The sequence below is a fragment of the Martes martes genome, assembly GCF_963455335.1.
Source record: "Martes martes genome assembly, chromosome: 12".
NCBI lineage: Eukaryota > Metazoa > Chordata > Mammalia > Carnivora > Mustelidae > Martes > Martes martes.
In genome coordinates this window covers 42,325,770-42,338,647 of record NC_137900.1, presented here as the reverse complement: position 1 = coordinate 42,338,647, position 12,878 = coordinate 42,325,770, and positions in this window count along the sequence as shown.

Sequence of the window (12,878 nt, the reverse complement as noted above, 5' to 3'; positions counted from 1 at the left end):
CAGATAGTGACTGATAAAACTGTAATTTGACTAAAGTCAAAAAGATGCAAGCCCTACATTCAGAAAGCCCAAACTTCGAGGAGAGTAATAGATTAATAGATGATTGCAATCCAAGATAGACCAAGATTAACACTGTAATAAGTGCCTAGTTCAGAGCTTTGCACATGGTAAGTGTTCTATAAATGTTTGCTGTATTAAAGAATAGAGAACGTGCCTGAAAACTGTGGCTAGTGAATATAAAAACACCCTTGACTAGGAACTCTGAAATAGTGCTTTTAAGTCAACAAATACATATTTAAACAAGGAAAAAAAAACAGTCATGAAAGGAACTTGAATCGATTTAATCTGCTATCTTCAGTCTTCAGAAGATAATTTTTTAGTAAGAATTTGGAGAGATTAACTATCAGTGTTTCTGCTTGCCACCCTGATCTCATAGAATTCTTCCACGAAGGGAATTGTGTTCTGAAGGATGACACCGTCATGGAAAGCATGGGTCTCTCATCTCAAGTACATTCTGATGTATTTGAGATCCAGCTGAGCCCAATCTGGGTTTCACGTTTTTTGGATGAATGGAATTGAGTGGTATTCTTTCCCTCCCCATCTGACCTCTCCAAGCAGCTACTTGAGAGGAAGAAGACTCACTCAGAAACCTGGCCACATGGGGCCCCAGGGTGGCTCAGTCAGTTAAGCACCTGCCTTTTGCTTAGTTCATGATCCCGGAGTGCCAGGATTGAGCCCCAAGTCAGGCTCCTTGCTCAGCAGCAGGGTCTGCTTCTTCCTCTCCTGCTCTCCCTGCTTGTGCTCTCTCTTTCTCTCTCTCTGTCAAATAAATAAACAAATAGGATCTAAAAGAGAAAGAAAGAAAGAAACCCAGCAAAGGGCTGGAGGATGAGACACCATCTCAACACCTGAAATTTGAGTTTGCATCCCAAGCTGACTGCTTCAGGAGTTGGTGGGCCTGCTGAGGTGGGGGTAGAAATATCAACAGCCCTGTGTACACACGAAAGGAGCTCACTCAAATTGTGAACACTTAAAATATCCAAGCGCAGACCTCTTACTAGTTAAGAGGAAGTGTGGGAACTCTTTCTCATTTGACAACAAACTATTGGTTTGTTGGGGACCTTCGTATCAGGGACAGTGGTGTCTGGAGATTGGGGTGAAGGGTGCACCATTGGTGAGGGCAGAATGTTTGCTCAGTTGGCCCTGTGGGTGGCAACAGTGAGGACAACTGGATCCACAAGTCCCTGTTTTCCCAGCCTCAATGTCAGACAAGTGTTAAGTCAGCAGCCAGACGATGGCTGGCCCAAGCACCGGAAGCTAAAGTAGCTTCCGGGAATGTCTACAAAATGCCATGGGGACTTGACAAGATTTCCTCAGTGAGCTGGGATGTTTTCACTGCCTGAGAGAATGTGTAACTTTCTATCTGCATCAACATGGATAATTCTCAAAAACAAAATGTTGAGTGAAAAAAGCAGATTGCAGAAGGATAAGTACAATATGCCGCCACTTACATATATGTTTAAAATACACGAAACACTGGAATATATTTTTATGGATGCACATACATATATATGATAAACATTTTTTTTCAGGCGTGGATGGAGAGGAATACAGATTGCTTGGGATGCTAATACTCTGAGAAGAGGACGTCTGAGAGAGGGGAGCCCGGCAAGGGGTATATTACGTTTCAACGCTATCCGTTACATTTTCCCCCTGAATTTCCGTTGAATACTTGTACTTTTAGACAAATGGTTCTTTTTTCCCTGTTCTTTCTAATGTTCCTGAAAGGTTTTGCAGTTAAATATTTTTAAAGTAGGAAAAAAAAAAAAGCCAGCCTTCGTTGTTGATGTTAAAACAGTCATAGATACAGGCTGGCGAGGTCTGGGGATTTCGGACTACACTCATCACTTCGATACCTTTGAGGAAAAGGGGTAAAATTATCCCAGGGATCTACTTTCCTTGAAGGTTCAACACACGGAGAGTGTCAGCTCTGTGATTTGGCTGGGTTTGAGTGATGCAGACACAAAAAGTTATCCTGACTTGTGAAAATAAGAATGATTGTTTTCATTGTCCGTACGTGGCTCGAATGTAAATAAAGATGCTATGTTCAACTGGAACAATCTCTACCTTTGGGGTAAGATGCAGCATAAAAGTGTTCCAACTCCAATATGATAATGCATCAGAAAGCTCTGACTGAATGGGCAACTAGCTTATAGAGTGTGTATGTGAGTAAAAGTACAGTCGCTCAACTGGGAACATGACTGTCTGTTACTCTTTTTTCAGACCGAGTTGTTTATCTCTGCATGTGGGTGCCATCGCTCTGACACTAGTTTCTGGTTTCCTTTGCTTTTATTTCAAATAAATGGAACAGAAAATGGAATCCTAAATAAGTGATTCCTTAACTTCAAAGGAAATCCAACATTGTAAATTTTCTATTTTTAATCTTCTGGTATTTTTCTCCTCTTCCATAGAATGTCCTTGGGCATGAAAAGCAAATAGAGGAGCTATTTTTATTAATTATATATTATATATAATTAATATTTAATATTATAATATATAAATTTTATATATAAAATATATATATAATTTTATAAATAATTTTTAAAATATTTGTTATATTTTATTAAGGGATGGGGCACAGTGTCATGAGATGAGGAAGGGTAGGTAATATTTCTTTTACTCTAACAAATAAGACTGGAAGCCAAATTAAAAGCAGCTACAGAGATTTGGGGGGGAAAGTTATAGTTTATTTTCTTGAGTGTGGGTATGTGTGTATTAGTTTGGAGGGGGTGGGGGGTGGGGGGGATGTTCTTATAACCAAACATTTGATCTGTGCGAACGGGACCGTAGAAGCTATTCCAGCAGTCCTGAGGAAGAACAGTAATTGCCTCAGATCCCACCTGCCCCTCTGCTTATGCACACTTTCTCCATATCCCTCCTTCCCCACCAGGACATTCTTCTTGCTTACAAAATGATGACCCTTCTGGAAACTTCTTCCTTCATGTCTATCTCTCACACACACACATATACAGACATACACCCTGATAGTCATTTCATCTTCTGTGGTTGCTAATGACAATTTCAGGAATATTCCTCCTTTTCTCCAAGAAGTACGGAATTTCTCTGAGGGTAAAGACCTCATAATGCTTTTCATTTTGCTGGTTGATTTTTTTATTTCACATAGCCTTACTAGTACATTGAACAAACAAGATATATCCTGGGCCCTTGAAGGAGACTTTCGCTCATTTAGAGAAAGGGACAGGAGGCAGTGGAGGTGAAGTGCTTTGTCCAAGGGCATAAAGTGAGGACACTGGAGTGAGTCCAGCCCCTAAACCCTATTGGGACTGGAGACTTGATCTGCTCTCGAGAGAGCATGATTAGGAGTCTCAAAGTCTGCATCCCCAGGACTTGCCTCTGTATAAATCAGCTTGATATGATGGGAGACCATAAACTTTCCAGACAGACAGATCTGACTGCCTTCTATGGGGAAGTTGCTTAACCTTACTGAGCCTCAATTTATTCTTCTCCAAAACAGGAATCATAAGAAGTCTACAGAAAGTTTTGGTAAAGATGTGGAGAAGGGGAACGCTTTTGTGCTGTTGGTGGGATTGCAAACCACTGTGGAAAAAAAAGATTGAGTATTCCTAAAAATAGGAATACTCAACGATCTAGTAATTGCACCCTTGGTTATATTACTCAAAAAATAGAAGAACACTAATTTAAAGGGATATATGCACCCCATCCCTATGTTTATAGCACCATTATTTACAATAACCAAGATGTGGAAGCATCTCTAGTGTCCATTGGCAGATGAATGTATAAAGAAGATATGGTAGAGATACACAAGGAATATTACTCAGCCATAAAAATGATGAAATCTTGCCCTTTGCAACAACATAGGTGGAGCTAGAGAGTACAATCCTAAGTGAAAAAGTCTGTCAGGGAAAGACAAATACCATTATGATCTCACTCATATATGGAATTTAAGAAACGAAACAAATGAGCAAAGAAAAAAAAAAAAAAGAGAGCGAGACAAACCTAGAAATAGATTCTTAACTATGCAGAACAAACTGATGTTACCAGAGGGGGAGTGGGCAGGGGAATAGAGGAAATAGGGGATGGGGATTAAAGAGCACATTTATCATGATGGAAAAAATGATAAAGTTTTAGTAAGGATCAATTTAATTGAAGTAGTGGTATGTATGTAGCCTACCACAGGGTAGGTACTCAAAAAACTCTTCTCTCTGCCTGGCTCTTCTATTCAGCATCTGGTATCAGCTTCATAGACACCAAGCTTCAGGGCTTATATTCTCTTTAAACTGAAGCAAATAACAAACATGTCAACTGTAAAACTGCCATCCCCTGCCATGAGCTTCAGTTCTCCGCCCACTGTAGAAACCACATTTATATATCAGTGGTAAATCAACTTGAACTCCAAACTTTGACGTCGTTGGGATCTTATAATTCAAGCTGGTGGTTATCCATTTCAATCATCAGCCAGATTAGTAGCCCATCCTCAAAGCTACTCATTCCCAGATTCTTTCCTTTTCCCACTGATCCCATGCTAGGATGCCCACTGGCTGAGCCTACCTTACAACCACCTTGCATTAAATCGGAGCTGAGATAAGATTCCACTCCAGCTCCCCTAACTGCTAGTCATCTGCTCCTCTCCTGCCTGTCCATACTACACACCTAAGAAATAGATGCTAGTTGATCTGTTGAGGTATAGAAAGATGGACCAAACCAGAGCAGATGATGATGTAACAAATGGAGAATGAGTGCAGGACTCCATGTGTATTGAGAGGAAGATGAGGGTGTTGGTACATTGAGTGGGGACTGAACCGGGGTATATCGGACAGACCCTGTTCTATTGAAGATCTGGAGGTGGTAAGTAATACAGCATTGTTTTAAAACATATTACCAGGAATCATTTCTTTCTAAACAAGGAGTGTTCAGACCCTTCAGGCTCTAGGTGGATCTGCTTACTAAGGTGGTCTACCACCAGCATTAAATTTATCCATTTTTCCATGGTTCATTCAACAAACACAGACTGAGCAGAAATCAGTTCTGATTAGTGTACTTCTTCCGATTTCCTTGGCCTCCTGTGTCTTTCGCTTGCGCCCTTGGCCACTTGGTCATGGAAGGATCTCGCTGCCACTGGTGTCGCCATGGTGGTAGTGGCCGTCACTCAGCTCTGTCACAGTAACGTTGAGCTCTGGCACCACCGGTGCTATGCCATGCAGTAGAAGCCACACAGAGCTGGAACCCAGGCTTGAGCTGACCAGACCCGTATGGACTTGTCTTCCTCCTCCCACTCTTTAGCACAACATGGGGCGTGCAGGCCAGTGTCCTAATGGCTACCCAGGAATGCAGAGACAGCAGTATAAGAAGTTGGGTGCTTAACTGCCTCTTGGAGAACTTTGTCAATGAGAGAAAAGAGACAGGACATAAATGCTTTCCCTTTCTCCCTCCGATCGGCCATTCCAAGGCACGGTGATTGTGTTTAGCCCACCCGGAAATGTCCTTCAAGGCTGGGCAACGGCTGTGTGTCTTGTGAAGTTACACAACCAATGTGGGAATGGAGAGCCTGGACTGTACTCTTAGATTTGTTTCTCCTATTTTTCTTATTTCACTTTCTTTTTCTCTCAGTCCTCTTGTCCTCGCACAAGTCCTCCCAATAAAGAATTGTCACTTAAGGTCTACATACACAAGGCGTATATGTCTTTGGAACCCACCCCAGCCAAAACAAGTGGGGCAGCACACAGAGTCATGAACAGTGCAGACACAGCCCCCACGCTTATGTAGCTTTCAGCAGAGTGGAATAGGCAGGCAACAACACACATGAAACAAGAAAAAGCAGATTTTGTGTTGAGTGGTATAAGGGATTGCGTTCCTTTATTTTATTTTATTTTATTTTATTTTATTTTATTTTATTTATTTTATCAGTGTTCTAAGATTCATTGTTTATGCACCGCACCCAGTGCTTGGTGCAGTAGGTTAAAGATTGAGTTCCGAGAGGTTACAGTGGGCGTTGTGGGAGAACAAAGAGGAAATCCGTTGAAATATGGAGATTTGAGAAGGTTTCTCCAAGGAGGCTGTGTATAAATTGTGACATTAAGTTTTAGAAGGAGCCAGGCATACTACCAGGGCACAGAAGAATTGTCAGCTGCCAAAGTAGATATCTGATAGTAGGACAGCAGGACTCTAAAGTAGGAAAGAGTTTTGGGTGTTAGGACATTCAAGAAAGACTTCAGCTCAGGTCATGATCTCAGGGTCCTGGGATGGAGTACCCTATTGGGCTACTTGCTCAGTGGGGAGTCTGCTTCTCCCTCTGCCTGTTGCCCCCACCTTGCTTATGCCCCCTCTCTCTCTGACAAATAAATAAAGTCTTGAGGGGGGGGGGAAAGGAAAGGGTGGTTGGAAAGCCTGGATCAAGGTGAGGAGTGACTGCATTGAGGCTAGCGGGGAGATTCTAGCCAGATGCTATAGACTTTGTAGGCTACAGAATAAAGACTGGATTTTATTCTAAGGGCCACTGGAAGCTATTAAAATGCTTTAAGCATTGGAATCCAGTAAAATCTTAATTCCAATTCAAAATTCTCAATTTATTTGAATAAAACGTCTTACTTGCAACTCTAATAATACAAGAACAAAAAGGATGTGAATACATACAAGGAAATAAATTTTATAACATATCCTGAGTTAACATAAGCATAGATACATGTCAAATATAAGTAAAATTGCAGAGTGTGCATTGGCTTGTAACCATTACTATCCCCCCTCTAAGAAATCGTAATCTGTTGCAATACTACTCTTCTTTCGTCCGGCTGATCCAGCAGTGTGTGTCGATCTCATTCATTTTCTACTTTGCTCCATTTTGTTCAAGTTGGTTTGATGATTTCTTTGTATTACAGAAAGTTCTTATACTGTAGTTGTAATTTCTTAAAGTACAGAGCCTCATTTCCCTCATCTAGAATTCTCACTAATTGTAGTTCTATTGCTACGGCTGTCATTAGTGCGATCTGCTAATTCACAAATTCACGGAAGTACGGAAATACATTCCGCTAATGTGCACTGCAAAACGCCCTCTACGAAATGCCTCCTATATAATGTCATTTGCAAAATGCCTGCTGCAGCTGCCGGGGAGAATTTTTACAGACCAACCTGGGTTGGGGTAAAAGCAATGTATATCTTCTAGGCAGAGAGCTCTCCTCTCTAGCTCTCAAGGCTTTCCCTTATGGTTGCCCACTATTTTGAACTGTCACGGGTTCCCAAACTGCCTCTCTGGAGTTAGGTTTGCAGCCGTCGTATCTACTGAAGTGTGTTTTATGAACAAAGAGCTGGCAGGATTAAGATAGAGTCACAAAGCAACAACTCATGAAAATTAAAACCAAATATTGACCTCACCCTAGCCCAAGTCCTACCCAGGCAGAATTGGCAGTAACCAATGTGATATGTTTTTTCGGGGTGGGTTAGGGGTGGGGTGAGGTTGGGGGGTGAAAAAGGGGGGCAATAGAATTGTCGAATTACCAAATGTATTATTTTCTGGCCAGAAATTGCACCATGGAGATTCATCCCTTTTCCTTGGTTGGAGAATTTTGTCAGTTCAGGGAATATATTAGCAACACTTTAGCATGGATTTGTTCACCATGGTGATTTCCAGGAGACAGTTGCCTGAGTTGGAATGGGACATGGGAAAGATTTTGACAGAAGGGGATGGATGGTGTCTGAAAAGCAAGCGCTACCAGGGAGGTCTATAAACAGAGAACCCAAGAGGATGCTGGGTGCCCAGGGGAGGAGGTTGCATTGGTGCTGAAAGCAAAGATGGTTGTGGGCCAAATTCTAACTTCAGACTTTTGCCTCAGGCAACACTGTTAGCATTTCAAGTCCCATTAAAGGACCCTCCTTCTCTAGCAGATGGTGGCTTTACTGATAACAAAGAAAACAACTTTGGTGGAGAACAGAGAGTCAGACCAAGCTTCAAAGAGGCGAAACACCAAGGGAGAAGATATTAATGTTTCTTGGAGAATGAATCACTACCAAAAAAAAAAAAAAAAAAAAAAGACCTGATACAATGGAAATAATTTATTAAAGAGAGTCAGTATTATCAAGGGCATCACCACCCTCGCGCCCCTCAGATTTCCTGCCTCCCTGCAGATGGGTGAGGAAATAGAGCTGAAATGTATCTAATTTGAAATAAAATGTAAATGCTACAGACTAGAATATTTTTATATTGGGCATATTTTGTGTCCAGCTGGGATGATTTAAGTGAAGGTTTGAGAAGGCCTCTGAGGAAGGCATATTTAAGTTGAGCAATAAAACTTTGAGTAATCAAAACAATATTCTGTTCCTTATTAAGAAACCTTGATTTCATCAGAACATGCAACGTCTTGGGCTTAGCTAATTTCTCATAATAAGGGAATTTTAAAATTGTGTATTTAAGAAAACCAAAATTCTGTAGGAATTAAATGCATAGATAAAATGAAAATGACTTGTTGCTTATATCTATCATGCAACTTGATAAACACACAGGCAGATATATACTAGAGTTTGTACACGTGATCACATGTTTATGCACTGACCTTCCAGAAGGATGAACCTGTGAGATTACATATATTTAAATATCTGTAAGTATATATCTGTATTTCAAATCAGTTGATGCTAAGTCTGCTTGTTTCACGGGCTTCCTCGTCACTAGCCCCATACACCAAACTTCACCTGGAAGTTTGGTCAAGGTTAAATCAGCCCAAATTGTAGGATTCTTCACTGTGTCACGTGTTGGTTGTTTTGACCCCTTCTATTTTTTGACCCTCTATTTTGCTTCAACCTTCTTTCCATACTGGGATGGATGTCCTCAACTCTTAATTTATCTGCATCTGGCTTCCATTTGGTCTGTGGTTTCTGGGCACTATCTAGCCCTTTATGCTGTCTGTCAGACATGTCTACACCTCCCTGACCCTGGCTGTTCATACTGTCTTGAAAATCTGGGTTCCAAGAATTATCTTGAGGGGATCACATGGGATGGCTTGCCTCCAGACTGGCTTCATAGGCTTCTAACATTGAGGAAGATATATGGCTCTGGCAAACTAGCTTTACTAAACTGATGCTTTTATTTGTGTAATCAGTGACAGAGCTTCTACTACATGTCTCTACTGATGACCTGATCACATTGGCTATGTTAATTGTTATGTATACAAAGATGAACAAAGCCTAGTGCTTAACCCTCATGGGCCCAGTAGGTGAGAAAGACATATAAATAATTTCAATACAGTCTAATAAGCATGAGGGTAGTGGTTGACACAAGGGAAGAAAGTGCAATGCAAAGAGAACAATCGACTCTGTTCATACAAAAGGGATCCTACATTTCAGTTTGCCCGGCACAGCCCTGGCCGTGACCCTTGCCCCAAACACCCTTTGGAGTTTAGTATTAGTTTCACCTTCTTACACTTTCCAGGGTATCCTGTTTTGACACCCCCCCCCCCAAATTATATGGTTACCCTACTTAAATTGGAAAGGTCAAACAAACTTTCTAAGAAGATGTAAAAAACAAAACCACAATTATGAAACAAACTCTCCTAATTTGATAAGACACAGATGGTAATTTGGGGCAAAGATAACAGGCCTATGACCTGAGCAGTGTGTGAAGCTGGAGAATTATAAGAAGTTCATATATGGGGGTGCCTGGGTGGCTCAGTTGGTTGGGCATCTGTCTTTGGCTCAGGTCATGATCTCTAGGTCCTGGGATCGAGCCCCATGTTGGGATCCCTGATCAACAGGGAGCCTGTTTCTCCCTCTTCATCTGCCTCTCCCCCTGCTTGTGCTCTCTCTCTTTCTCTCTCTCACTCACATAAATAAATAAAATCTTAAAAAAAAAAAAAAAAGAAGTTCATATATGATGGGTGCCCCCCACTCCCTGGAGAGAGGCCAAATGCTACAGATTGAAGCAAAACCAGGCCCAGTGATGCTGAGTCTAAGGACCTTATTCTTTCTTTCTTTCTTTCTTTCTTTCTTTCTTTCTTTCTTTCTTTCTTTCTTTCTTTCTTTCTTTCTTTCTTTTTAAGGACCTTATTCTAGTTCTTATAGATAAAGGAGTCACAGTGAAGTTTTCAACCAAAACAATGACCTGATTAGGTTTGCTTTTTAGTAACATCACACTGAAATAATGTACAGAATAGATGAGTAGGGACTAAAACTTTAGGTGGACAGAGTAATTAGGAAACCATCAGGATAATCCAAGCAAGAGGTGCTGAAAAGCTGAGCTAAGGCAGAAGCAGTGAGGGGAGAAATAGAGAATGGTTGTTAAAGCTATTCGTATAGGGGGTGGCAGGTGTTAAAGGTTTGTCTGATTGACAGGATAAAAGGAAGAGTCTAGATCATACTCAGTGGGTAGCTGGATATACAGATCAGGAACTCAGAAAAGAAGTTTGGTCTACAAGTTCAGATGTATGGGAATGTGAGTGAAAAAAACAAAGGTCTGAAGTGAAAAGAGAAAGCGTCTAAAGCCAGAACCTGTCCTTCTAACTTTATTAGAACAATGTGGGAACATGGGATAATAATATTTTAGAAAAAATATGCAAGAGATTCAAATGACAAATTAGTTTCCGTTAAGGAATTATCGTGGATGTTGGCATTAGAGTTTGAATTGCCAGCATAATTCTTGTTAGGGAATATCTTATTCCTTTTCAATGTATTATCAGTGAAATTCGTTTGTGTAATAGGGTTTTCTTATAGACAGAACAACAGTGTTCCCACAAAGATCCATTTTGGAATGATTAATTTGTATAATCAAAGCTACTGGTAAAGGTCTCGACAGTCATTTATATGAGTCAGCAGTAAGCAGTAAGTCTGTTTATGATGGGCTGTAAAACTCTCACACTCATGTTTGGGTGAAAACAGAACACCTTCTCCATGAGCATCTTGCAGTTGCCATAACCAAGTAAAAGAATTCAAGTACTTCTCTTTACTGACAAGTGTAGATCTCTAGAAATGACGTTTTAAATCATGTTAGGTAATCTGGGAACTACAGATGAAATCTTTTTAGAGTGATATTTCTAAATTTGGTACATTTAAAATTTTTTAAATTTAAATTCAATTTAGTTAATACATAGTGTATTGCTAATTTCAAGGGTAGAATATAGTGATTCATCAGTTATACATAACACCCAGTACTCATTATGTCAAGGGCCCTCCTTAATGACCATCACCAGTTACCCCAGCCCCCTGCCCCACCCCCAACAACCCTCAGTTTGTTACTCATATGTGGGATTAAAGAAACATAAATTTGGTCCATTTTTAAAGTAAGAATGAAAATGTCCCTTCCTCCAGCAATGAGAAATGATTGCTATTTTATTTCTTATGTTGACTTTCTGTATTACAGTTATTCGTTCTTCTCTCTCTTCCACTGGTCTGTAAGTGAATTCTAAATAGATGTATATATGTAATGACAGGTGTTTGAATTATGATACATAAAAATTTCCACCCAAGTATAAAGTCATGCTTAAGGCTGAGGTTTTTCTAAACATCTTGGAATTAAATACAGTACTTTCAAATTGTCACACCCAAACAAGAGAAGGATTTTGTAGTCTCTGAGAAGGACTTCTGAAGCACTCTTTGAGGATTCAAGATATTTTTTTAAGTTGTCATGAGAAAATTCTCTTCCATATCAATGATTTATATGATTTATATAATGATTTATAACTTCAGTAAATTCCATTCTTTTGGACAATGCAATCAGGAATATGTGCTGAATCAGACAATGTTTATAAATAAATTGATATCAATGAATGAAAATTAAAAACAATTGATTTGTTTTTTAATTTTTAATGTCATATTCACCAAAGAAGATGGAATTAGTGTTAAAGCAGTGGAATTCATAATTTTTAAAAAAAATCAAAGGTTTAAGTAATAATAAAATACTCCAAACTCTTTCAGTTTCTGTTCTTAGAAAATAAATTGAAGAAGTGTTCTATTTATCACATATTATATAAAATTTGTGTGACTTATGTTTTGTAAGTGTTTTACATCTATTTAGTGGTATCTATTTATATCTTAGAGTGTAATATAAACACACCAAGCAAAAATATTTTCAAAAAGCAGCTTAAAATTCAGTAATTTAATTAAGCAACATTAGCTTCCTTCTTCCTACTCTATTTTTCTTAAGTAAATCTTACCAAATCATGTCATCTTTGACCAGCTGCTTTTGTCTTGGGCGGTGATGCTACAGTGTGCCACCCGTCCAGATCTCTTCCAGAACCCACATACTCATTACCCAACATTCTGGAAGTGACGACTGCTGAGGCTGACAGCTAGGTCCCTCTCTGGGAATTGTTTTTGTCTGAAAAAAAGCTGCCTCACCCAAGGTTACTTCCCTTTTCTCAGGGTACAACCCACAGCCAAAGGCTGGTCATGGAGAGACACCAAAGCTCATCTTCCTTGCCTAAATTTGGGACTTTTCTGAATGACTGTTACAGCTCCAAAGCTATCTGTGGGATCAACCAGTGACTCCATTGCAGCTACATCAATTTCAACCCTGGCCCTTTCCTCCCAAAGGTGTTGCTCCCAATAGTGTTCCTGAATAAATCACCTGGATGAAAACTCAACATCTCAGGGTGTGTTCCTAGGGAAACCAACAGTGAAAGCCAGTAACAGTCTGAGAAAGCCAATCATAAAATGGCATCTTGAACAGAATCCCATCACTGATGGTAGGTAGATGCCATGGACTGAATCGTATCCCCTCCTCCCCCAAATTCATGTGTTGAAGTTCTAACCTTAATGCGACTATATTTGAAGTTGGGCTTTTAGGAGCTAATTAAGGATATATCAAGTCATAAGGATGGGGTCCTAATCCAGTAGGATTGGTTGCCTTGTAAGAAGAGGAG